Source organism: Melanerpes formicivorus, unplaced genomic scaffold (genome assembly GCF_026170545.1).
Source record: "Melanerpes formicivorus ecotype bairdi unplaced genomic scaffold, bMelFor1.0.p_v2 SCAF_76, whole genome shotgun sequence".
NCBI lineage: Eukaryota > Metazoa > Chordata > Aves > Piciformes > Picidae > Melanerpes > Melanerpes formicivorus.
Window position 1 is genome coordinate 1,800,346 of NW_027142428.1, and position 24,036 is coordinate 1,824,381.

At 44.6% G+C, this 24,036-nt stretch overlaps 1 long non-coding RNA gene across 3 annotated transcripts in view; it reads left to right on the top strand.

Moving 5' to 3' along the window:
- Positions 1–24,036, top strand: part of LOC137454072 (uncharacterized) — a 97,507-nt gene that overhangs the window by 62,260 nt on the left and 11,211 nt on the right. For all 3 annotated transcript variants that reach the window (XR_010990533.1, XR_010990532.1, XR_010990534.1), the window contains one exon: positions 21,739–21,895. This is a non-coding gene — a long non-coding RNA (uncharacterized lncRNA). The remainder of the gene's footprint in view (positions 1–21,738; positions 21,896–24,036) is intronic.

The window sequence follows — 24,036 nt, forward strand, 5'->3', positions numbered from 1 at the left end:
TCACTTCTTTTTGTCAGACAAGTCAAATCGTTTATTGATCGGTCTTGGCTAATCAGTCTGTTTTCATATAGGGATCCTGGAAGATGGTTTATTAATGAGACCTAGATTGATTTATATTTTGTTTTCCCTTGGTTGTAATGCAGGGTAATCTTAAGAAGCACTGAAATGCTGTGTCTGCACTCACTTTTGAGAGGCTTAAAAGGAAAATAATAATAATGGTGCAACTAATATGATTGTTCTTCCTACACTGCCATCCCGTGGATGCAAAATTAATCTCCTTTTTGCAAATGGGAAGGGAAATTCTCCCAGTGATACCACAGCTTGCAAACTTGCACCAAGCTGACTCTCACTTGTAATGCAATTTCCAGAGCAGTGGGGGAAATGTTGGTTATTCTTTAGTCATTTCATACTAGGGAAAGCAGCTTTCCATCTCTCATTTACAAAAAGAAAACATTCTCCACCCTGAAATGGGAAGTAAACCTGCCTGGATCTTGAAAAAGGGCCCTGAAAAGCTCCCAGTCTCTCTGATCTCAATACCTAGACTGAACAGCTCAAGCCACTGAGGACAGCTACTCCACATGCTTTTGGAAAACTAAGGTTGAGCTTCTATTTTGATTTTCAGATAATCAGCAGTGTGGGCTGGAAACAACAGAGCCTAGGGCCAAATGCAGCACTGCATTTTTGGTTTGGGGTAGAGAGGCATGGAGACAGGGGTTAACCCATTGACTCTCCCCAATGACTGATATAGTTAGGAGCAAATCATGGTGTTTACAGGCTTCTACTCGCTGCTAGTCTGCAAATGGGATTATACCACACTGAATTGCTTCCTAGTGCAGCAAATCTCTGACCACCATAGGCTGCTTTGGCCACTTTAGAGTGCCAGAGAAACATGGAGGAATGTGAGTGGATGGAGACAGTGTGAGAGACCAGGTCTTAGAGCTGTTAGGGCTCTATCAGTGCCTGTATCTCTCTCTACCTCTGGACCCTCTGGACCCTACAAGAATTAATCCAACAGCTGCAGCAGTAGGATTCACGGTGCCTGTCTGCAGGAGGGCTGTAGAAATGGATTAGGAGAGGCAGCCCCGGGGAGCTGAGCTGGGAGGAGCAGCACTAATATTTTGGGCTGGGGAATCACCAGGAGGTGGCATCCATCCCTTGGAGACACCATGGCCCACACTGGGCATGGGGCCAATCTGTATCTGGGAGCCTTATCTTTTCTCTAGAGCATGCTAGCTCTCCAAACAGGCTCTGTGATGGGGTATCTGGGGCCAGCAAAGTCCCACTCTGAGGATAGGAAGTCCTGCCACCTCTCAGCACTGCCAGCATGTTGCAGTTCTGAGTCATTCCCCTCCTTGTTTATTTTTGGTGTTTGTTTATTTACCACCGAGATGTCAGCCCAGAACAGGCTGCCTGTGTTGAACTTTTCTGGTGGCCTCTGCCAGCTCTGTTGAAGTCCTGCAGTGTCAGGAGTGTTTCCACTCTTAACTAAGGGGGAGAGAGAAGTGTTTCCTGCAAGAGCAATGCCACCACAATCTCCCATCAAAAGCATGCTTGGCTCTAGGTAATGAGTGAAGTAATGCAGGGTAGACTACTTTCACCCTCCCCGCAGAGCCCCTGGCTCCCAGCTCTCTCTCAGAGCTGGCTAGAGGGGGTGGAAGGAGGTTAAGAGGTATATCCTTTGCTGTAATTATATCCTGTTGCTAGACATATTGTGCTCTGTTTAAAGAAATCATCATAATACAGCCTCCCAGAGAAGGTAATTACTGTACATCTTATGAATGGCTGCATGTGAATGTCTGCTCAAGCTGCTGTCAGCAGCAAGTTTCAACACATCTTACATACCAGGCATTTTACAGCCTCAGTTTTATTTGTTTTCATCACCCCTTTCCTTGTGCTTGATTTTTCATTAATGGAGCTGGGGGTTTTGTTTGTGTTGGTTTTCTTTTTCTCTCTTTTTTTTTTTTTTTTTCTGTTTAAGAGGCCAGAGTTCATGTCTTTGATGGAGCATTTGGGTGGTGGCCATATTTTTATTTGCTGTATTTCCATTGCTCTGTGGTGGCTTGAGGGGAAGTGTCTGGAAGATGCTGTTTTTAAGCAGTTCCCATATGGCAGCATCTGAGTGGGCCCTAGTTTCTTTGTCTGAGCTCAGAAAAAAGTCTACAGCTGGGGGCAAAACTTAGTGTCACTCTACCTCTAGCATAACTGCACAGGTTTAAGCCCATGAGACAATTTCTTTTTCCTGTTCTAGGGTTTTGGAGCACAAGCCCTATGAGAAACGGCTGAGGGAGCTGGGGTTGCTTAGCCTGGAGAAGAGGAGGCTCAGGGGAGACCTTCTTGCTCTCTACAATTCCCTGAAGGGAGGTTGTAGCCAGGTGGGGGTTGGTCTCTTCTCCCAGGCAACCAGCACCAGAACAAGAAGACACAGTCTCAAGCCATGCCAGGGGAGGTTTAGGCTAGATGTTAGGAAGGAATTAATCAGAGAAAGTAATTGGTCATTGGAATGGACTGCCCAGGGAGGTGGTGGAGTCACCATCCCTGGAGGTGTTTAGGAGGAGACTGGATGGTGTGCTTGGTGCCATGGTTTAGTTGATTAGATGGAGTTGGATGATGGGTTGGACTCGATGGTCTCAAAGGTCTCTTCCAACTTGGCATAATTATTCTGTCCTACTTTCTCTGTTTCTCTCATATTAAAAAAGAAAAAAAGTGTTGGTGACTATCCCACCTGCTCCCAAACAGGAAAGTCAGACCTTTGAGCTTTGTGAAGCACCTCTGAAGTATCTCTCTTGCTGCTGGCATCAATGACCACCTTGCCTTGGTTAGTACCTGTGTTAAGTGCTGCTGCAGTATGGCTGAGGTTTTGGAGAAGCCTGCACATGGAGATTGCCACATAACTGGCTTCAGGGTCATATCCTTTGGCTTTGTAGGGGTGTTTGAGCTACAGAGATGAGGGAATGCTAACAGAAGCCTGGTTTGTCACAGTAGGAAAGATCCGGCTGCTCTTCCTTTCTCAAAGGTCACTTGTGTTTGCCTTCCCTCAGTTGTATGTGTGGTAATCTGGCCTCGTGCTGTACGTGTAGGGCCACAGTGTGTGATCGTGACACTCTGCATGGCTATAAAAACATTATGTCCATCTCCTGGCCAGCTCAAAGGAAGATTTGAAACTGCTGCTTGGACTGCTTCCTTGCATAAATGGCTGAGGCTTGCTCTTGCAGTGTTGAAGTCGAATTGTTTTGGTCCCCTCGATGATTTGTTGTGTTTGTGGCCAGGCTTCTGTGCGTGCTGAGCATCTGCTGGGCTGCATCTAGAGGTGGCTCCATCCTGGTGCTGTGCAGAGCACCATGTTGGTCTCTCTCCATGCTTCTTGTTGAAGCATGAAAGGCAGCCTGGCTCCTGGAGTCTGGAAGGTGCTGTGATAAATGCTGCTGTTAAAAATAACTGGAGCTAAATTAAAGAGAAAAAAGTCATCTTATTCAGCCCTACCCCAAGGGGAAAATGGACATGAGGAATTGGGCAATCCTTCTGTAAGTTCTCTTCCTTTAGACTATATTTAAACTGCATCAAGAGCCAGATTCTCAGCTGGTGTCAATTGTTGTTGACTCAGTGGAGTGAAGCTGGTTTACACAAGTTGAGGCTGCTAAATGCCAGCATCTGGATGAAGCTGAGACACAGCTGCAATTACTTTTGCAGAAGCCTCTAGCTTGAGGCCGATTCAAATGCTCTGAGCCCTCTTGAGTGCTTGAGCCATCAGCACTCTGATTCAGCAGCTTTCTGGGTATGTGAAGGGTTATGAAAGGGCCTTTACTCAGGTCAAAATTGACTCTCAGATGGGTTCTGCAGCTTGGGTCTGTCATTTCATTGTAATGACTGCTTTATCTGGGCTCCTCTGAAAAACTCTACAAAACCTTTCTACTTGCTGCTTCACCAGCATCATCTCCTGTCTAGACAGCATAATTACGAGAAGCAGGGAGCGTACAGTGCGATGTGTAGATAACCTTGGATAACTCCAAGGCAACCGTGTGCTGCTTCCATCCCTCCTGACTGCCCTCTGTCAATTTGTTGGCTGCTCCAGCATCAAGATTAGCGAAGTGGGGACTGCACAGTGCCATCTGAGTGATATTAATTTGAACTTTGCCTTCAGAGGAAAGTGCTTCAAGTCATAGAAATCGATAGGCGAACTGCCCCAAATTGGAGTGGGATCTAGATTTAGCCTTACCTGCTCCTGTTGTGCTGTGTGCTCAAAACCTCTCTGGATTACCTAAACATCCCCCCACACCACCATCAGCAGAATGCATGAAATCTGTAAGCTGATTTGAGTATTTTTTATGTACACATTGTATCCATTCTAGTTCTGTTCTTATTCATGGACCTTTTTTGTTTATGCTAGCACAGACTGTATCCAAACTTGAGCCCTATCCACTTCAGCTATTCTCTTTAAAGCCCTTTAAAGTTTTTAAAGCTACTGATTTAACAGGAGGCCATCAAACAATCAATATATCTAAAACGTTGGAATGGATTTAACTCCGTTGCTCTCCAAAGTATGCTACCTCCAGGAGTGTGTTATGAGAAGGAAAAAAAGCCAAACAAACCACACTGTATTTCTTTTGACTGTCCTTCTTTAATGTGTTCTCCAATTCCTGTTCTGTAACTGCTACCAGATAGAATTGTTTGTGATTCTTAGTGAGGCCCCTGAGATTCAAACTCTTTCCTAAGTCTCTACGTTAGCCCTGGGGTGCCATGTGGGTTTACATGGGTCTCTGCAGGAGATGGGACATGTGAGAATAATCTGTTCTCTGCACTTTGATTCCAAATTGAAGTTATTATAGGAAGGACTTTTTGCCTTTTTCTTTGTTTGTTGGTTGTTTTCTTGTTTGTTTGTTTTATTGTAGGAGCTTTTGCCAAGTGCCATATTGATCCATGGCAGGGGATGCCACGGAGCAACTCTTCTGCTCCATGGGAGGCACATTTTATGTGTTCTCCTGGCAGTGACATGGGTGAGCTACAGCTCTGGGCTGTGCATTTAGGTTTTTCAAAGTCCTGGTGACAAAAACATGCCATGAGCATGGACAACTTGAAAGAAGTTGGTATTAGTGGCAGTTAATGAATGACCTGCATAAATCTCACAGCTTGGGGGTTTGACAAGGAACTGCTGAGTTCAAGCTGCACAGTATTGCTGCCTCTTTGGGAAAACCATGCAGGTTTAACTAGGAACTGTTTCTCTACTGGTGAAAGTCTGAATACTTTTCCTTCACTATAAGGCTGAGTCTTCATCTGAATTTGCTTAAGACTCATTAAAATGCATCCTTATAAAAATCTCAATTTAGTGACTGATGTACTGAAGAGTAGACCTCAAACTCTGAGCCCCTGAAGCTGAACTCTGTGTGGGATTTCTGCCTCAGTCTAAGAGGGGTTGCTTTCAGCCTGCATCCAGCTAAACCTAAGGCTCCATCTGAAGCTGTGGCTCTAGGACTCTTTCCAAACGAGGTGGTCCCCAGCACAGGAATCATCAGCACCAAAATTAGGCCATCTCATGGCCCTGTGTGGAAATGGGAGAGTCATCTTTTCTCTCTAACCCTTTCTACTTGAAGGTTGGTGGTCTGCAGTAGATGAGGATAAGTTTTGGGTTGAGTTTTTGGACTCTTGCTCATACCCTAGAATTCAGTGCTTGCACATGAGCCCAAGGAAAAACACAGCTCCACGTGAAGAAAGCACAAACCTTTCCCATCTCTTTTTTTCTTCCATCTGTGTATCATCCCATCACTGTGAATGGGTGCACAACGTACATTGTGTGGTATTGGTTTCCTGCAGCTGATGCAGCTCTCAAACAGCCCATAACCAGCCCTCCCACACAGTCAGATAACAGGGCCATGTGCTCTTTTCTCCCAGTGTTAACAGGATAGTCCTCCCTACCTTTTGCACTGCACTGCCACTAAGCCCACAGCAGCTGCAGGAAGCTGGTTGGCATGTCATCTGTGACAGCTGTGAGATGACAGTTTTGTACGCTCTAAGCTGTTCTGAAGGTGAGGATGCAAGGTGGAGTGTGCATTGAAGGTCCCACTATGCTTATTTTATTTCTGCCCTTACATGGGGATAGTTTCACAGACAGTGCTATGACTGAGAACCAATTTGTTCTTTTGCCAGTGCAGTCTTCTTTTTCTGGATGTAAACTAGCCATAAGATTGTTTGCTTTGGCACAGGGTTGTGTGTGCTTTCTGAGATGTAAGGAATTTAGCTACCAGAGGGTTATTTAGTTTGCTGGATTTGCCAAACAAATGGTGATGGGTAAAACGTGGCACTGGTAGGCTTTAGGACAGGGTTTCCTTAAACCAGGCTTGCTGCCTCTATATTTTTATTTATTGCTTGCTAGCTGAAGCAGGATGGGTTTCCATCACATGGAGAAGATAGACAACACTTCAAGACTGAGATGCGTTTTGCATGTGGGGCAAACAATTTTGGAACTGAGCTGTTATTTTTGGGCATCTTTACCAAGGTGGAACTCAAGTCTCCTTCCTTCAGAACTCCTACCTCCTAGGGCTGGTAGAGGTACACAAGCACTATGGCGGCCTTGCTTACTGGCTTGACTTTGCCCTCCTGACTCTACCAGAGCCCTTTGGGCCTCAGCAGATCTGAAAGACCTTTGTTGTGATATTGCTATGATGCTGAAGAGCATAAAGAAGGAAATCTTCACAAAATGTGTGCCCCAGAGCTGTCTGAGGTGGAATGAGGCCACCGCCATGCAAAGTGTCCTCTCAGTGTTAATGAGCTTAAGCACAGCTATCTGAAGTGAGAAAGGGCCATTATCCTCAACAGAGAAGACAGAATCCATTCAAGGTCCCACAGAGTGTGCCTGAAGAATGAGGGTGGATCCCAGCTCTGTGTAGCCAAGTGTTTGAGCCTTCTGTCAGGAAGATCAGTTTGGAAAAGGCCACAGCTTCTCTGTTCCAAGGGCCAAGTCAGTGCCAAGTTGGAAGGGATGGCTGGAAATCTCTGCTGTGTCCATTTGTTGTGACTTGTATGTTCAGGGTTGTAGGGCAGTGGAAGAAGTGCTGCTTTCCACTGTACTTCCAATCAATAAAAGTCTGTCCTTCATGGACTCTGCCACTTTGCTGTATATATTTTGAAGACCTGCCTGAACTCCCTGCAAACCTTCACGTTCTTGTCTCTGTGCGCATTCTGGCTGGTCAGTAATTCCCTCTGCAAGTTTCTTCACGAAACATCTTGGAGTGATCAGGCCTAATCAAACTTGGCTCTGACTTGGAGCAGGATTGTGTTCCCTCGCATACCACTGTGGATATGGTAGGCAAAGAATTTGTCATTGCATCTGGTGACCTTGTCTCCAGGGTGAAGTGCCAAGAATGCCCCATGTTTTCTTGGGGTGGGGTGCTGTCCACCACTAATGCCCTGCAAAACTTGATGACAGGGGCGAACACAAGCTGGGATTGCTGGGGCATTTGCTGGCAAGTTTGGTGGGGGAGGATCCCAGATGCCAGCACCTTGTTATTTTGGGCAATAGGCTGAGCTGCTGAGCCAGATCTTTCACTGTTATAGCCAATTTGTTGCTCCTACAGAAACATTTCATGGACGTGAATGATTTGCCTGTCAAGCTGTCATGTTTCTGGGACACCTCTATCCATCCACTACAAGCCCATTGCAGATCATTTTACATTTCTTCAAATCTCAGAGTTGAAGCACTGCTGTCAAAGGTGTTGATGCTTTGCAAGCCTCCACTGGTAGAATGATGCTTGTCTTGCAGGTCAAAAGGTTTTCTGTGTGCTTATTGACCTCTTTTTCTTTACCAAGGCTAGCTGGACATTGGCTCTATGTAGAGAAATTCTACTGAGGCAAGTGGAAAGATACTGGGATTTATTAGCAACCGTTTAACCCTTGTCCCTTTTAGATGTATGCTTGCTTGCTTGCTTTTTAACTTCAGAAGTCTTATATCCCTCCATACAGAGAAGTTAAGGTATAGTGAGTTTGTCCTAAGCATTCTAATTAGAAAAATGCTTTAAAGTCTGAATTTCTTGTTACTCAGTCTGAGGACAAAATGATTCCATTGTTGTTTGTACTAGAGCCTGCTTGGAATGGATAGTGTGTCTGTGTGAAGGAGGAGTGTGTCCTGTCCAAAGGTAAATGACAGCTCCCTGGAGCATGCCTTCTTGCTTTTCTCCCAGTGCACCCCAAATGAAGAAAGAGTTGGCTAGAACAGGAGCAGACTATTCTCATGGATGGATCAGTTACAGAGGATAGGGAAAGTGCCTTCTTCAAGCAGGATGGTGTTTTCCATATATGCTGTAGCATCACAGTGCCTTATTACAAGGGTGATGCCTGCAAGTTGAAATATAGCCTCCAGTGATCACCTTGGAGCAGTTGTCTCCAGCCTAGGCTGGATTTTGTTCTTGTTTGTATGCAAGCGTGGTTGGCAACACCTGTACAAAGCAAATGTGTCATGCTAACAGACTTGAAGAGCAACATCTGGTACCTGTTTGGCTGTGACAGGGTGCAGGGTCAGGTGAAAGTGCAAGCAGCAGCACTGAAATTGAAAACTAAGCTGGCAGTTTTAGGCTATGGGTTTTCTGCTTGGCTCCAGTGCTGCATATCTGTAGTCTTCCCTCCTGTCTTGCTCTATTGCATATTGGAGTTCTATCTTTCTAGTAATAATCCATCTGGGTCAACTTGCAGATTAAGCCTTACAGCCACCTGTTGGGTAGCACAGAGGTGCATAATATGTCACAATGCAGCATGTCCAGAGATGACCTGTCCTACTCAGCAGTCTTGCCTGGGGACTCAAGTTCTTCCCGAGCTCTATTTGCATTGCAAGGAGGAGAGCTGGTGTAAGTGGAGGGAAGTACACTAGCGTGGCTACACTTTTTTCTGTATCTTTGCAGGCTTTTCAGTCAAGGACAGCATAGTTGCATGTCCCCTTGGTATTTTGGGTTCGCAGATTCCCTCCTGAAGCCTTTAGATGTGGGTCACTGCCCTGTGCTGGTGGATGCTGCACAATGCACTAACAAGGAGACCATCCCAGTCAAGTTACTAAGATACCAGATAAAAGACTAAAGTGGAATGGCTCACACACGTGGGTGGAGTAGAGCTCCAAGGAGAAAGTGACAATGCAATGGAAGAATGTAGTGGAAAATCAGGAATGGCACCTTGCAACTAGTCTAGCCAGAACCCTGCCTGGAAGCCTTCTCTGCTATTGTGGAAGCAGCTTTCCAAATGTTTATGAGGTGATGGATGTTTTTTGTTGTTTCATTTTTCCATGCATGTGAATGTGCACGGAGGTGTTTGGCAAGGAGTTAAGTCTCAAACTGGTATGTTACTCCTCACTTAAGCATTGATTAAGGATGCTGCAGGGCACTGCCACTTCAGTTCATGGAAGAGACAGTTAGAAACAGAGGAAGAGGAGTCTATAGGAAAGGTGATTGTTTCAGGAGATGATGGGAAGTCCTTGCCTTGGCCATTTCAGACCGTGTGCACTCTCTAGCCTGCCCTCTTTGCTCCAGTGCCTCTTATGGTACCAGTGAAAACTTCCCTGCCTGTGAACTTTGGAGAGTCACTTTGTTCTAGTGGGACAGGACAGGGGAGGACATTCATTAGGAGTGGGAGGCCTGAAAGGGATAAATGCACCCTGCATGTATGGCATGTTGGTAGAGAAGGGGTCTGGCTCCTGCACAGATTGAGGTTGAAAATTACTTTTTCACCTGGTTGTTTGAGAGGGGACCTGTGCAATGGACAGGAAGTGGGGTGTGCCTGTGTGTGTATGAGGAAGTACATGCAGCAGCTGTTGTAATTGGTTTAATAAAATAATATTTCCCTTAATTTCTCTTTTGGCACCTGAGGGCCCTTCCCAGGATGCCCTTTCTAAAGCTGCTGTTTGATTTCTAGGGCAGATGCAGTACACACACAGTTGGCCCCATCTCATTCATGCAAACCCACAACCCCATCACCACATGGCTCCTTTCCCCTTTGCTGACAGGGAAAGAGGGGTGTGGGGGTTGAAATAATGACAGAGCTGATTATAATTAATATTTTTTTAATGTCTGAAGAGTGAAAGTCCTGCCCAAGTCCCCCAGCTGAGCACAAGCCAAAGTGTTAAATCCCTGTAGGGGTGTGTTTTATTACTGACGCTCTGCGTGTCGAGGCTGGTTGCGGGGTCTGATGCTGTGTGTGTGGAATTTTTGTGGCTATTTTCTATTGTGCCAATGAAAAGCAGGATCCCATCTGTATAATAAAAAGGAAACTTGAAGGTTTCCACGCCTACACGGAGGCAAATGTTTGCAGCATTAGTGTTTTAATCAAGTGTTTTACCTCTATGTGACTTCCCTGTGTGAGCCCATTGCAAATAATGAAACGTGTTACCGGGGAGGACAGATGATGGTATTGTCAATGTGCCTTCCTCAAAAGGTTTTGGCTGCTTCTTGGTTAGGGTAGTCTGGAGCTGGGTTCTTTTATAGTCTCATAATGCTTCACTGGGTGGAGTTTGCTCGGTCTGATTTGTCCCTGACTGCTCCTCTGCCAGAAAGATGTGGACTAAGAAGCACTGCTTGCTTCCTGATCCTCTATCGACCAGCTAGGTGATCTCAAGCAGGACTTTTCAGCTCCTCAGGCCTCTTTTTGTGTGCTTGCTTGATGTCACACACGAAAACGAAGGCTGGGCAGGATAACAAAGTTGTTCTTATCCAGGCTCCAGGCACAGGGTAATAGTGAGGCAGTAGTGGGGCAGGTGTCCCTCCCAAATCAGTCCAAAGCCATATTCTGCAAGTACTGATCATATCAGTGAGCCAAAAGAGAGACCTTCAGCATCCTTCAGTAAGGAGTAAGCAGTAGTTTCCCATGTGATAATTTAAAAGACACTTTTAGCTGGGAATAGTATCAGTACTGGCTGCAAGCTTTCCAAGATGTTCCAAGCATGGGAAATGTGAAAAAGATGGGAAAATGTGAAGCGGTGTCAAGACCCTTGGGGATCTGAATTGTGTTTGTACCCATTCAGTCCTTAGCCTCTCAAAGCAGATTTTGACCAACAGAGGGAATGTGGCACTCCCTTAAGAGAGTATTTGCCTGGGCACAGTCCCTAGGAGCTTTCAGAGTTCCCTCCCCTTTCCGACCTCTTCACAAAGAAAGAGTATATTGTCCTTGCTGTAGCTGTCTTTCTCTGGCTACTTTAATAGATGAGAGCCTGTTGGGACACAGGTCCATGGGTGGCAGCTCACAGCTTCCCCAACAGCTTCAGCTTTGTCTCAGGTGAAGAAGAGGATGCTTTTGTATGAGGCAGCTCACTGTCCCCATATCTATCAGCAGGAGCTCCCCCAAGAATACAACTAGACAAGCACTAGTCTCGGTGACTGCTCCCTTAATTTCAGTATGGTTGTCTCTCATCTCCCACACAGCTGGCTCATACACTGCTGTTGCTCAACCTTTTCCTTTCTGCCCTCTTGGCAATGATGTGGACAAAAGCAATATATAAATCTGTTCAGCTTGTGAGGTTCAGTGCTTGACTCTGGCTCCCTGGCTTGTACTTACAATACCTGCAATCCCCAAGTGATCTGTCATGCAGAGGTGAGACGCTTTGAGCTTTGAACCCCCCCAAAAAATACATTTAGCTGTTTGACAGAGATCTAAGGCTTTCTCTGAAACTCTATTATTGTTTTCACTGAGGTTTTTTGTCCTTCCAAATCCTTATTCAGTTTTTTTTTTTCCCTCACCCCAGAACAGCATGCTCAGCATCTAAAGGACAAAGCTGGCAGGAGCATGCAGGCTCTGAGCAGTGTAGGAGCTGCTCGGAGAGAGGAAGGGCAGCAGGACAGCTGTGACAGTGCATACATGGCTACTGCTCTCAATTAGCCCATGTGGCTGGCACGTTTGAAATGAAAGCACAGCAGGTCCAAAGAGCTCCCTTGTGAGTCCTGCTGAACTTATAAGCTGGGAGCACAATATAACTTCATTTCCCCAAATGTCAAGTGGCTCGTGTTGGCTGCCTTCTCTACTGGTGTTTTTCTTATGAACACATTGTACTCCCATTTCCTGCAGAAAATTCCTATCAGTGCTTGATGATTGCTTAATAAGAGAAATCGCTATGGATAGGGAGAGTTCACATCCTGCAAATGAATATAATGACTACTAGCTTGCTTCTAGGTTGCCAGAGGCTTTATTTTTGCTTGTGGTTTGATTTGTGTTTTTGTCCACCCGGCTGAGAACACTGACCTGAAGCTGTATCCTGCAAGCACCCATCGGTGAACTATGAGAGGTCCTCAGCAACCATCAACCTGACACAAGAAGGAAACAGTAGAGTTTCCTGGATAAAAAAAGCTGGAAAAAGGTCTGTCAAATTAGGAATATTAGCAGTGTTGAGGGTAAAGTTGCCAATCCCATGTTTTTATTACCTGTCTTGTGATAGACTGTTTTCTACTTGATTTTGCAAGAGAAGACAACTTGTATAACCATAGTGTGGGTGTGAATTCTTATGAAGGTGACTGCAAGTCTTGCAGGCAAGTCCAAAGGATCTCAAATGTATTTGTTGTTGTATTTTAGATCTCAGTTTCCAGGCCAGTCTTTCTATAATTTCTCAGGTTTAATTTCTGAGCCCCATTGTCTCTATTCAGGATCAGGCATTTAAGTCATCCTTGTGTGAGCTAATACTTGCAGATCTGGAGATACTAAATTTATAGGGAACCTGGTGAAAAACAAACAAAAAAACCCAACCCAAAATCAAGCCCTTTTCTTCATGGTAGCTTTCATACAGCTAATTCTAATGCTTCTGTCTAGAGCTTTCCAGCTTCAAAGTGCTGTGCAAGCTATTAGCTAACAGTACAGCTTAGGTAAATGAGTAGGTAAATAAAACTCCCTGCCATTTGGAGGGCATTGAACTCCCACTAAGCTCTTAGTACTCCTGAGCAGCACCATGTCTTTGAGGAGTCATTCCAGGGACCAAAGTATAGTGCTGAGCAGGGAGCCACAGAGAGACACCCAATGGGAAATATTTGGCAGGGAGACTAACTAACAATTTAGCCTGAAAGTAAAACTTTGTCTTGTGGTGGCTGTTTGTTTTCAAAACAACTCTCAATCTGTGTTCTCTCTTCTCCCAGCTTTGCTTCCTGCTCTCATCTCAGTTCCTTGCCCAAGACATTGGGCTCCTAGGGTCTGAGAGAGGAAAGGTCTAGCAGGTGGTTGTCAGTGCAAGCCTTGCCCGATTAAATGTCAGGAATGTACTGAAGGTAATGCAGTTTTTTTTTTTTTTGCCACTCCCTCTATTTTAGAACCTAAGGGCCAATAAGAGAGAAACTGGTCAAGCAAAAGTAAAAAAACCATAATGAGCATTTTAATACTAAAATTATAGTCAGCCTTGGTCTGCACCTGAGGAGTGCACATTTTCTCATCACACCACAGGCACGGGTATATTCCTTAGTTCAGCTCCTTCCCATCTCAGTGAATTACATATCCTGCAAGGGAGGGTAATCATCTGCTTACACGGTAAAATCTTGGTTCCCTAAGAGCAGGAGAATATTGAGACACTGGAGTAAAATAAATCTTGCTGTAAGGCCACTTCCTGTTGCAGAGACTAAAGTCATTAATTGGTTGTTGTGTCCTCTCATTCTCTTTTTCACTGGGTGAGTGCACACTGCCTGGCTGTAGAAAGCACTAATGTCTAATCAGAAGGGCAGCTGAGATGATTTTTTTAAAATGCCCTATTCACTTGCTTTTAAGAAGTATAGTTACAAGCTCTCATAGCATGGCAAACCGAGGTGTTGCAAAGGAAAACAATCAGTCTTGTGGCTTTGAGCACAGCAGTCATGCAACTGTCCCACTGTTTGCAGTTGTCCCCTGGCTGTTAAGGGCCTTTTTGACCCAAGGGGGAGAATGTTAACTGTCACAAGGCATAAAGTCTGCAGTTACTGATGGTTTCATACCTAGCTACTATGAAGGCAGTGGGTGTCAATCTGTGTATTGCTTCACTAATGAGAGTAAGGCCATTGCTTTGCATTAATCTTACCTCTCTTGCTACCCAACTTTGTTTTACAACTTTAAGAAGTATTACCTGAACTGAGGAAAGAGTTTTTGTACCTCACAGGCAATTTGTCTTTGGGGGCGTTCTAGCCCTACTGGCAGCCCCTGCCCCATACGAGTTGGGAGCAGCTCCTGCGTGCTGCCGGGGGAGTAGCCAGCTGGGGTCACTCAAGAGCATGGCAAGAGGCTCTCTTGTCTCTCCGCCCCAAGGGGCAGAGATATTTAGACAGCTGCCTCACTATGAACGGGACTCTGGCAGAAGAATTAAGCAAAGATTAAAATCAGTTTTAGCTGTTAAATGTGTGCTTTGCACAGCATTTAGCAACCAAAGGGCTAATTATCTTTGAACTTATGCACACGGTTTTAGATGTGATCCACACGAGTTGCTCTTTTTCTTTTTTTCTCCCCTGTTGTCTACAAGGAACTGAAATTCAGAATAAAAATGAGATGCTGGTGCCAGGAAGGGCACAGCTTTTTGAGCAGGCCGGACTTGGTACCCAAACTACAGGGAAGTGGGGAATCTACTTTATGAGAATAGGTTAAAAAAACCAAATAAAATTAAACACTTGTCATTTAGATTCTCCTATTTCATGGGTTCAGTCTCTTTAAGAAAATACAATTGCACATGAAGGTAGGAAAATGAGGCTACTCTGAAAGAAAACCAAGCTCATGCTTGGAGGGAAACCTTTTTCTGAACGGTAATTCTTGCTGGGCACAGAGTGTGAAACCTGGGAGGTGAAAAGTACTGCCAGACTTACATGAATTGGTGCAGAACAAATCTGATTGAGGTTTAAAGAGCAGAAAAATAAGGAATAACTTAGTGCTAAGTTGCAATAGAAGGGCTCTGTGCCCCTGTGCAGTCTGGGTACTTTGGAAAGCTGCATCAGGCTTAAGATACACATGTCAGTAAAAACATAGAGAATGGGAGGAGGTAATATGGTTGATATAATGTTGGTGCCATTTTAAAACCCTTCAGGGAAGCAAGCAAGCATTGCCAAATGGTGATCAAATATTCTGGATCTTCTCTGCCAGCATGAGCCAAATCATGACATAAGACAGTTCTTTTCAAACTTTTTTAAAAACTTCAACTATTTTAACCTTTTTATTACAATTAACTTATATTTTAAGCCTCTTAGCTATTGGGTGTACAGTTATTACAGAAATGGCACCAGGAATCAACAGTGGAATTATCATACAGCCATTGAAAGAGTGCTGATTGGAAGCCCTCTTTCCCAGCCTGTTTCTTGCATGGTCTTTTGCACAGAGAAGATGTCCCTCTTGCTCCCCTTAACCAGCTCTCTGTATGCTTACACACTCCAGCTCATGTGGTTACTGGAGATTGTTTCCCAGCCTTGCTATTTGTCTTTGGACTTCACAATTTGTCCATGTCTGTCTTGAAGGGTGAGTTTGAGGCTAGAGGCAATCTACCAGTTAAGAGCTTACCCATGTTGAGTAGGCAGGAACACCACCTCTGCAAGCAGAGTGTCCTGAACTGATTTTTACTGAGTTAAACCTCTCTCCCCAGTTTTTCCAGATTGTCAAGATCAGTTTGATTTCTGACCCTCTGCAGCCAGCTCTTCCTAGCTTTGTTGCCTGTAGAAGTAGTGTACACATTCCCAATGCTAAAGTTTGGTTTTGTTCATGAAACTATTGAATGCAAATAATTCCCATGTACAAGGCTGTCAAGCAGAACACACAAGATGATGAAATGGTCATCAGATGTACCAGTTACATATTTAAGACAGCAGCAATTTTGCCCTAGCCAGGACAGGATCAATAGCTTGCTTTTTTTTTTCTTCTGTTTCCTTCTGTTTCAGAGCTCTTAGTGTTGCAAAGCACCTAAAGGAAAGTGGTAGGTGGTACTTAAATAACTAACTTGTCTAGCTTTCAGACTTTCTGATCTCAGCTCACTTAGTCACAGTGTGACCTTTCATGAACATTTTCAACTTGTCCCCTCACTGTGTCACACATAAGGTACAAGTTAATAAGGTCACTTCTTCAAGCTTTAGTGGAGGTTTCTGCTTTGAAGTCAGAGAACTAATGCTATGAAAAGGCCATATCCAAGAACAAGTCAATGAACTTTTGGCTTCAGAAGGTGTTGGACCGAGCCTGAATTTTAGGACAATAAGACTTTGACTCCTGAAGTGTAAGATAAGGATTATGCATTTGAGAAACCCATTAAGGGTAGTAATACGCTTCAACAAAAGAAAGATCTCTAGCTTTGGCAGCTTTGATTTGAAGATGTCAAGGGAAAACCAATTTCTTAGTGATTTAACAATGCAAATAGGTCTGAAGTGATGATGGGAAGATGGGTATGCAGCTCAGAGTGGAACTGAGCTGCAGCATAGCATTGGTGCAGCAGGGTTCACAAAAGGCAGCCTTTGAATGACAAGCACTAGCTTGGGCAAGAGGTTTACGCTGGGAGCCAGCCAGGAGAGGTTAGAGCTCTGTGCAGTGCATGTTCCTGATTACTCCACCACTCTGTCCTTATTTCCATGTCTCTGCTGGTTACCTACCACCTTGGAGAGATGCTGCAGGCACTTTCTAGTGAACTTATGTCATTGGTCAAAGATCTTTGTGTATGTAAAATTTTGGGAGAGATGTGCCCCATCCCTGCACCACCAATGTTTACAGATGATGGGTGAGGCAGTGATGTCCCAGAGAGCTACAGTGCCTTGGGCTGTGATCTCATAAATTCAGCAGGGTTGGGCCTGTTTGTTTTTGAATGGGGACTTAGAAGGAAAAGTTTATTGCTACAGTCAATTTGACTTGGTAATTCAGAAGGTGGTGCTCTTCCCCCTAGATAGCATAGGCTGACATGACAGAATGATTAGGCTCACCACAACTCCTTACCTTTTGGAAAAAATGTAAAACCAACATCCTCACCTCTGGAGAGTGAACATTATGGGACTTGTGCTATTACCCTGGAGTCCCAACCAAATTCCATCTCAAGGCAACCACACCCTGCAGATGGAGATCCACCCTGCCCTTTCAGGAGGATGCATTAAACTTTGCTTTCACTGCTCAGTCACGTTGTGCCTCCTGCCGAAGCGCTGCAGAGCTCAGTACAGATGGCAGCAGTTATACTTAGGCGGGCAGCAAATGCCCTTTCAGTTAACTTGTGGAAATGCCCCCACTGGAAATGGACTGTTTAAATGGGAAATGCTTTCCCAACAGGAGGGATTTTGGAAGCCTTTGTTGGACCTGGGTTGTGTAGCAGCTGAACCCTTTTTCCACTTTGCCTTTGGCTTTTCCTACCGCAGCACGTTGGCAGGCTCTTACAGCACAGGCACCCTCTCTGCTGCCCGCTGCCATCTTAGAGGGACAAACCCCATTTAGTTAGCTGCTTTGTACACTTCTGCATGTGCCAGTGTGGCTACTTGGGCCAAATCCTGGAGTGATGTAAGTTGTTTAGCCATATGTAGGTGTAAAGTGCAGCAATTTTCTGTACTGAGTGGGTGGTAAGGTAGGATTGCAGCAGGAAAAGCAGCCAAGAGGATGGCATTAGATAAAATGCTCTCTGTGAGGAGGGCTGCTGAGAAGCAAGCTCTGTCTGCTTTGGCCATGTCTAAAGGCAAATTTGCTCTGAAAGTGCTTGTGTGCTTTATTTTCTTCTGGTTTAGCTTAAACCTTTTCCAATCCCGTTAGCAGATATAAACCTCTCTGAAACCAAGTAAGTGTCTGCATGCAAGTTTGCACCAGCTGAATTCAATCTGTGCAGGGTGCCCTTTTGTGAGTAAACACAACCTCACCTTGGCACTTTCCTTCCAGTATCCTCATCTTTCCCTGCCACAGTGCTCCTGCTCTCACCCCTCTTGGCAGAGAAAAGGCAACAGCTTCTTACAGTAAGGTCATTTCAAAGCTTATTCTCAGTTCTTGGAGGAAAATAAGCAACTCCCTGCTCCACCACCTTAGTTGCTATGCAGGAAAAGGGCTGAGTGAACTGAAACCAGACTCTCCATTTGGGGTCTGTCAAGAAAGGCTCACTAAAGGGAAGGCTGTGTGCCAGCAGGACCAGTCCCTGACTGAGAGACATGCAGAAGGGCAGACTGCCCTCATTACCAGCTCCAACTGATCTTCCCTGGCCTAGCGGAGCACACTGGAAGGAGACAGGAGAGGCAGGCAGCTGGGCTTTATTCTGGCTTTTACATATTCTTTACCATGCATGTCCTGTCTTGACAGTATTTATGCAAATTTTTAAGTGGGGGAAAAAGTTGTCACGTAAACCCAAAAATTCATCTGAAGGCCAAATATGTAGGTTGGTTGGCTTCTGTGCTTTTTCTTTCTTTCTTTCCTTCCTTTTTTTTTATATATATATTCCTTTCCCCTCAATTAAAAATAAAGTAACCTATAAAGTGATGATCTAGTTTAATATCCTCATTATATGTTCCAGGCAGTATCTGAGTCATGCCATTTGCTCTGTGCTTTATGCCCCTGTGGGGGATGCAAAAGTTCCATTTTTTTTGAATGTTTGGTCCACCTCAGTCAGATATGTCAGGTGAGGGTGAAGGGTTGTGGGTAATGTCCAGACAAGGGCAACAAAGCTGGTGAGGTGTTCGGAGCACAAGTCCTATGAGGAGAGGCTGAGGGAGCTGGGGTTGCTTAGCCTGGAGAAGACGAGGCTCAGGGGTGACCTTCTTGCTCTCTACAACTACCTGAAGGGAGGTTGTAGCCAGGTGGGGGTTGGTCTCTTCTCCCAGGCAACCAGCACTAGAACAAGAGGACAATCTCAAGCTGCACCAGGGGAGGTTCAGGCTGGATGTTAGGAAGAAGTTCTTCATAGAGGGAGTGATTGGCCATTGGAATGGGCTGCCCATGGAGGTGGTGGAGTCACCATCACTGAAGGTGTTTAAGAAGAGACTGGATGGGGTGCTTGGTGCCGTGGTTAAGTTGATTAGGTAGTGTTGGGTGATAGGTTGGACTCGATCTCAAAGGTCTTTTCCAACCTATTTAATTCCATTCTATTTAATTCTAGTGCAAGTGTCAGGACAGAACTCATGGGTCACTGTTTCAGGTATTTGGTTTAGTGGTCCTGTTCTTGCAATTCATGTAATCTTTTGAGTAGAAACACACCTAGAGTTCAAAGAACTTCGCAATGGATTTTCCTATCCTTATTTTTAATTTTGGTTCCTGGAGCTCCATTTGATTTAATTCCCAGCCACTTCCAAGATCCATCACCTTTAACTGTCATTGAAACATTTATAAAGAGCTACAAAAGGAGCTGCTGGAGGTAATCTCTTCAATACTGGCAGAACTGCTGCATGTTCTCATGTTGTGAGCAGCCAATTCACATCAGTGTGAACATTTCTCATGCAAGTAGGGGTCTTCTGGCATGCCCAGGCCCTCTCACATGGGTACTTTTGCAGACATAATGAGTAAGATGTATGCTGCTTAATGCCAGCTGTGATAATACAGTTTGTGATGCAGATTCATATTCCCAAAGTGCCACAGTAAGCCAGATTTGCCTCCTGGGATCTGCAGACCACAACAATCCAGAGATCATAATTATGAAGATTTTCTTTCCTGAAGACTCAAGGTCACAGTTGAAGTACAGCAATCTAATACTTTCTTACTTATCAGCTCACAGACCCTGTTATAAGTAAAGGTGCCTTTCATGTAACTAGAATCATCTTCATCTGTGAGACAGCACTTGTGAGCCTTTTCCACCATTACAGAACCATGGCGAACAAGGCTGAATATCATTTCCACTTTAGAACACTCTCTACCTAACAGGAAGGGGCTGGGTAAAGGGGCTCTCCTTTGGGCTACAGACCTCTACCTGTGTGCATGCTCTCTCTCTCCCCTCTTCCAACTGCTGTGAGCTCCAGGGACTTGGCAGGTCTCACCCTTTTTATCCACTACAATTGCAGTTTTTCCCTTGGGCTGCATCTAAATTTCCTTGGCAGGTAGAAAAGGAATTCTGCTACCACCATTCCAGGGAAGGCAGCAGCATACAGTTGTTGCTTTTCAGATATGCTACACAGATACACCTGGAAATCTCCATTCTTTCTTTCCTTCAAAATACATGGCTCTAGTTAATGCAGTTGGAGACTGTGGGTCTCTGACGTTGTGATGGTTTGCCCTCTCAGAGGAATGGCAGCCTGTAGCAAACGTACCTGCCTTACCAGATATCTTGGCATCCTAGCCCATTTTTATGTCTGGCATTGGGGTCAACCAGATAGATCCCACTGAGAGAAGACCTGCAGGACTGCTCCCAGCAGCGCTGTGCCTGATTTGGCTTTCCTCTGCACCTTGTAGTTCTTCCATTCCAACTCAGACTTTGTGCTCTTGCTACCACCACCACTGTCTCCTTCTGAAGAGCTGTATTGCATGCCCTGTGACTCTGCCTCCATGGACTGCAGCACAACCCACAGATTATTGTAGGCATGTTGACGTCAAGCACATGCACAAGCAGCTATTGTGTCTCATGGCCACAAGGCCAAGCACCACACATGATGGGCATGGCCAGCCTCCTCTAGAGCCAAGCTAGCCCTGGGTGCTGTCAGCAGGAGATTTCTGTACTACCTGTCCTGGGAAGCTGGAATCGCTCCCTAGGGTGAATGCCATTTGTGATAGAGATATAACCTTCAGCTACTAACTAATGAAATTACTTTTCCCAGTGCATAGGTATAGCTGCATGATGTTAGCATTAGAAATAACAGGTTCCAGACATGCTGCTGATGTAGATGAGGCTGTCTTAACCTTATTTATTTATTTTTCCTGAAAGTTTACAGTTGGAATTTGTGCTTTGTTTAAGGCCTAAAAATTTTCCCTCCCCTGATTTGCCACCTTCCCTCCTCTGATTTGCCACTTTCCCTCCCCAAACCACATGAATGCTAAAAAATTAACTTGTCTCGATGGTTTCTTAAAGCATTTGATACACTGAGGACATAAAATACTGTGCTGAGTCCTCAGGGAAACCTACAATTAGTGGGATGAAAATACCTTCCATAAATGATTGAGCTCCTGAAACAGTGCAAATAATTGAAATGTTATACTGGACAGAGTTGAAAAGCCTTACAGGATTATCAGGGAGTCCTTGTTTTGGACAGTAGCAGCAACATTGTGTGCAGACATTACTCAGAGTTCCTGCTGGGAGTGGGAGGTGGCAGATATTTTTTGCAGTACCTGGTTAGACTCCTGTTTTTTCTCATTTTTTTGTACAGAGTGAGAGGTACTCTTCAGAGCATGCTGATTTCATTCCAGGAGGACTACAGATTGATTATGGTCTTGGGGTTTTGGTTTGTTTTATTGTACTCTATTTTTTTCTTTTCTTTCTAAACTAGTTGGTTCTTTTTAAACAGGTTGGACTTGATGAGCTTTGAGATCTTTTCCAACCTTGTTGATTCTATGATTCTATAGTCTGTAATAGTGCTAGGTCAGGAATGCAGAGCCAGGAAATAAAAAGGTGTCCTCCACTTGTGTGTGGTCTTGCCTAGCGTATGTATGCAACTGATGTGATGTAGGGAGAGGCACCAAAGAGCTGCTCACAGACCTGGTTAAACATTTAACACCTAGTTCCAGTTTCCATAGGTATTTTATTTCTGAATATGCATACAAAGTGTTCACAGGGACTTAGCTCACTGGATACCCAAATTTCTGTGATTTTGTTGTGACTCAATTGTCTAACTATCAAAATCATTTGAAATTCTTGCTGGGGGTCTGCCTGCCATTCACCTAAAAGCCTTACAGATATGCTATGGATGGATAAAGAAAATTGTTTGGTTTTTTGCTTTGCAGGAAAGGCTTCCTGGAGGCACACTTCCCACCAGGGCAAGTGTGCACAGCTCCATTATCAAGCACACCCAGGAACAGCTTCATAAATGACAGAGGCCGCAAAACTCAGCATTCTTTTGGACTTGTGAGTGAAAGTTCATGATGAGAAATTTGTTGGAGGGTAAGGCCACCTTTTGATTTCCTGGGTGAAAAGTAAGGCCAGACAAATAGATACAATTACTGGACCAGCCAGAAGATGTCTGCATCCCATCTAATATGGGGCAGCATTAGTGAGATGATAGGCGTAAGTTGGAGAGGATGTGAAAGGGGACATGATTCGCACACTAGGTCTGGAATAAAATTGAATTGAAGAACTTTCCAGAGATGACAGGAATGAGGGGGCAAAAAAGGAAGAACAACATAAACAAGATTTTTGTTGGTTGGGTGAAGGTAATGGGAGTGGAGGAAATTGGTGTGAAGGTGAGTGGGCCAGACATGCAGATGAGCATGGGGGGAACTGACTTCTAAATTAAAAGGGCTAAACAAGGACATGTGGCAAGAGGATAAGAAAGGCAGGGGAACTGAAGACTGGGAAGGTTGAAGCTGAGTTCAGCATGACAATGAAGCTGTGAGATGGCAGGCAGGCCTTTTCTTTTCCACATGCAGTTGCTTCTGACTACCTATTATGTCTGTCTTTATCTCTCTACAAAGAAGCTTTCCATAAGCATGAATAATGCCTTATTAGGTAGACGGTAAAGCCCCTCCTTTTTATCCTACTTTAATTCATGCTTCCTCTGCTTTGGTGGTTGCCTTGTACATAGTGCTGTTAAAAGTGCAATTATCATTCTTCCTGGTTGCTTGGTATTAAGGGCGTATCCTCTCATAGCATCTCCTGGAGGCTTATTACTCAAGAGAGAGGAGTTGTACACTAGAAGCCAAATTAAACTGAGCAAAGAAAAGGCTGTTTCCACTGCAGGGATGGAACAGATAATTTTGCTGAAGACTAGACCAAGAGCTGATCTATGGGAGAATATATAGCTGGAAGCCTGTGATTTAGGGAATTTGTGCCATAGAGCTGGAAGATGTCACATCCCTGTGGTTCTTTGTGACTTAGCCTGAATCCCTAACACTGTGTAGGGATGCGAGTTGATGAGCACCTTTTGCTTGACAGTGGCATATTGTCCTGCATGGATTTCACAGCTAGAAGTTGTAATTGTGACCCTCCTCTCTGGTCTCCTGCAAGATCTTGATAGTTTCTCAAAGAGCTGTCCAGATGTAGCCTAAAGATACCAACTGATGGAAAACGCCATGTATCCCTGAAAGAACCACCTTCTCCTTTCCTCTTTTAAAAAACTATCACTTTTCAACAGGAATTGTTCTGGTGTTTAGTTGCCTTTTACCATTGTGTCACCACCGTTTTCCCTCTACTTGCTGGAAAAACTCCTTGCACATTACTCGCTGGCCAGCTTTAGATAGGCAACCAGAGTTGCCATCTCCATTTATGAGGATTCCAGATGATTCTGAAGCTTTCTAAGCACCAGGCAGCAAACAGTTAAGGTAGCTGAGCCACAGGCCTCAGAACGTTTTGCTAGGGAGCCAGGTGAGCAAAGAACAGATAAAGGCAGCACCTGCCTATGGGTTTGGAACAGCCTGGGGCCATGGATAGAATGTAAATACACTCTGAAAAAATCTTATTGTTTGACACCGTGCCAGCGTCTTCTGGGCTCTTGTCATGGAAAATATTTCGGCTGAGGTCATTCAGTCAGCAAAAACCAGCATTTAATACCTCCTGAGGTGCCAACTTGCTTCTTTCTTTGTGTCGATAAATAAACAAAGTAGGGTAGCATTTCATGGTGCCAGGATGATTTTTGTTTTATTAAGAAGAGTTTAAAGGTTGTTGATTATTTTTCTTTCACTTTTTTTTCCCTCTTTCTCCTTCCTTTTCTTTAAATGCAAAGCCTCTCTATGTTTCTGCTCCCTTTCTCTGTGTTTGCTCCTGGCTCACATGCACACGCCCAGCCTTTAGAATGAGAACTAATGTCTGCTTCTTGTAAATCTCTGCTGGCAGCCCCAGGCTATGTTTTTAATTCCTTTATTCAGCTTTGAGATGAGTAGGAGAAAGGTGCAGCTCTTTGAGATTATGGAAGTTGCCATTTCCCTTCTTCAGTAAATTAGGTGCATCGGTTGTTTTCAGCTAATTCTTAAAACTTTCCATTGATGATAACTCTGAAAGGGGTGGGGGAATGTTGAGGGGAGCTGAAGTATTTGGGACACAGAAGAAAGTGGGCTGGTAACAAGATTATCTACTGGTAGAAATGACTG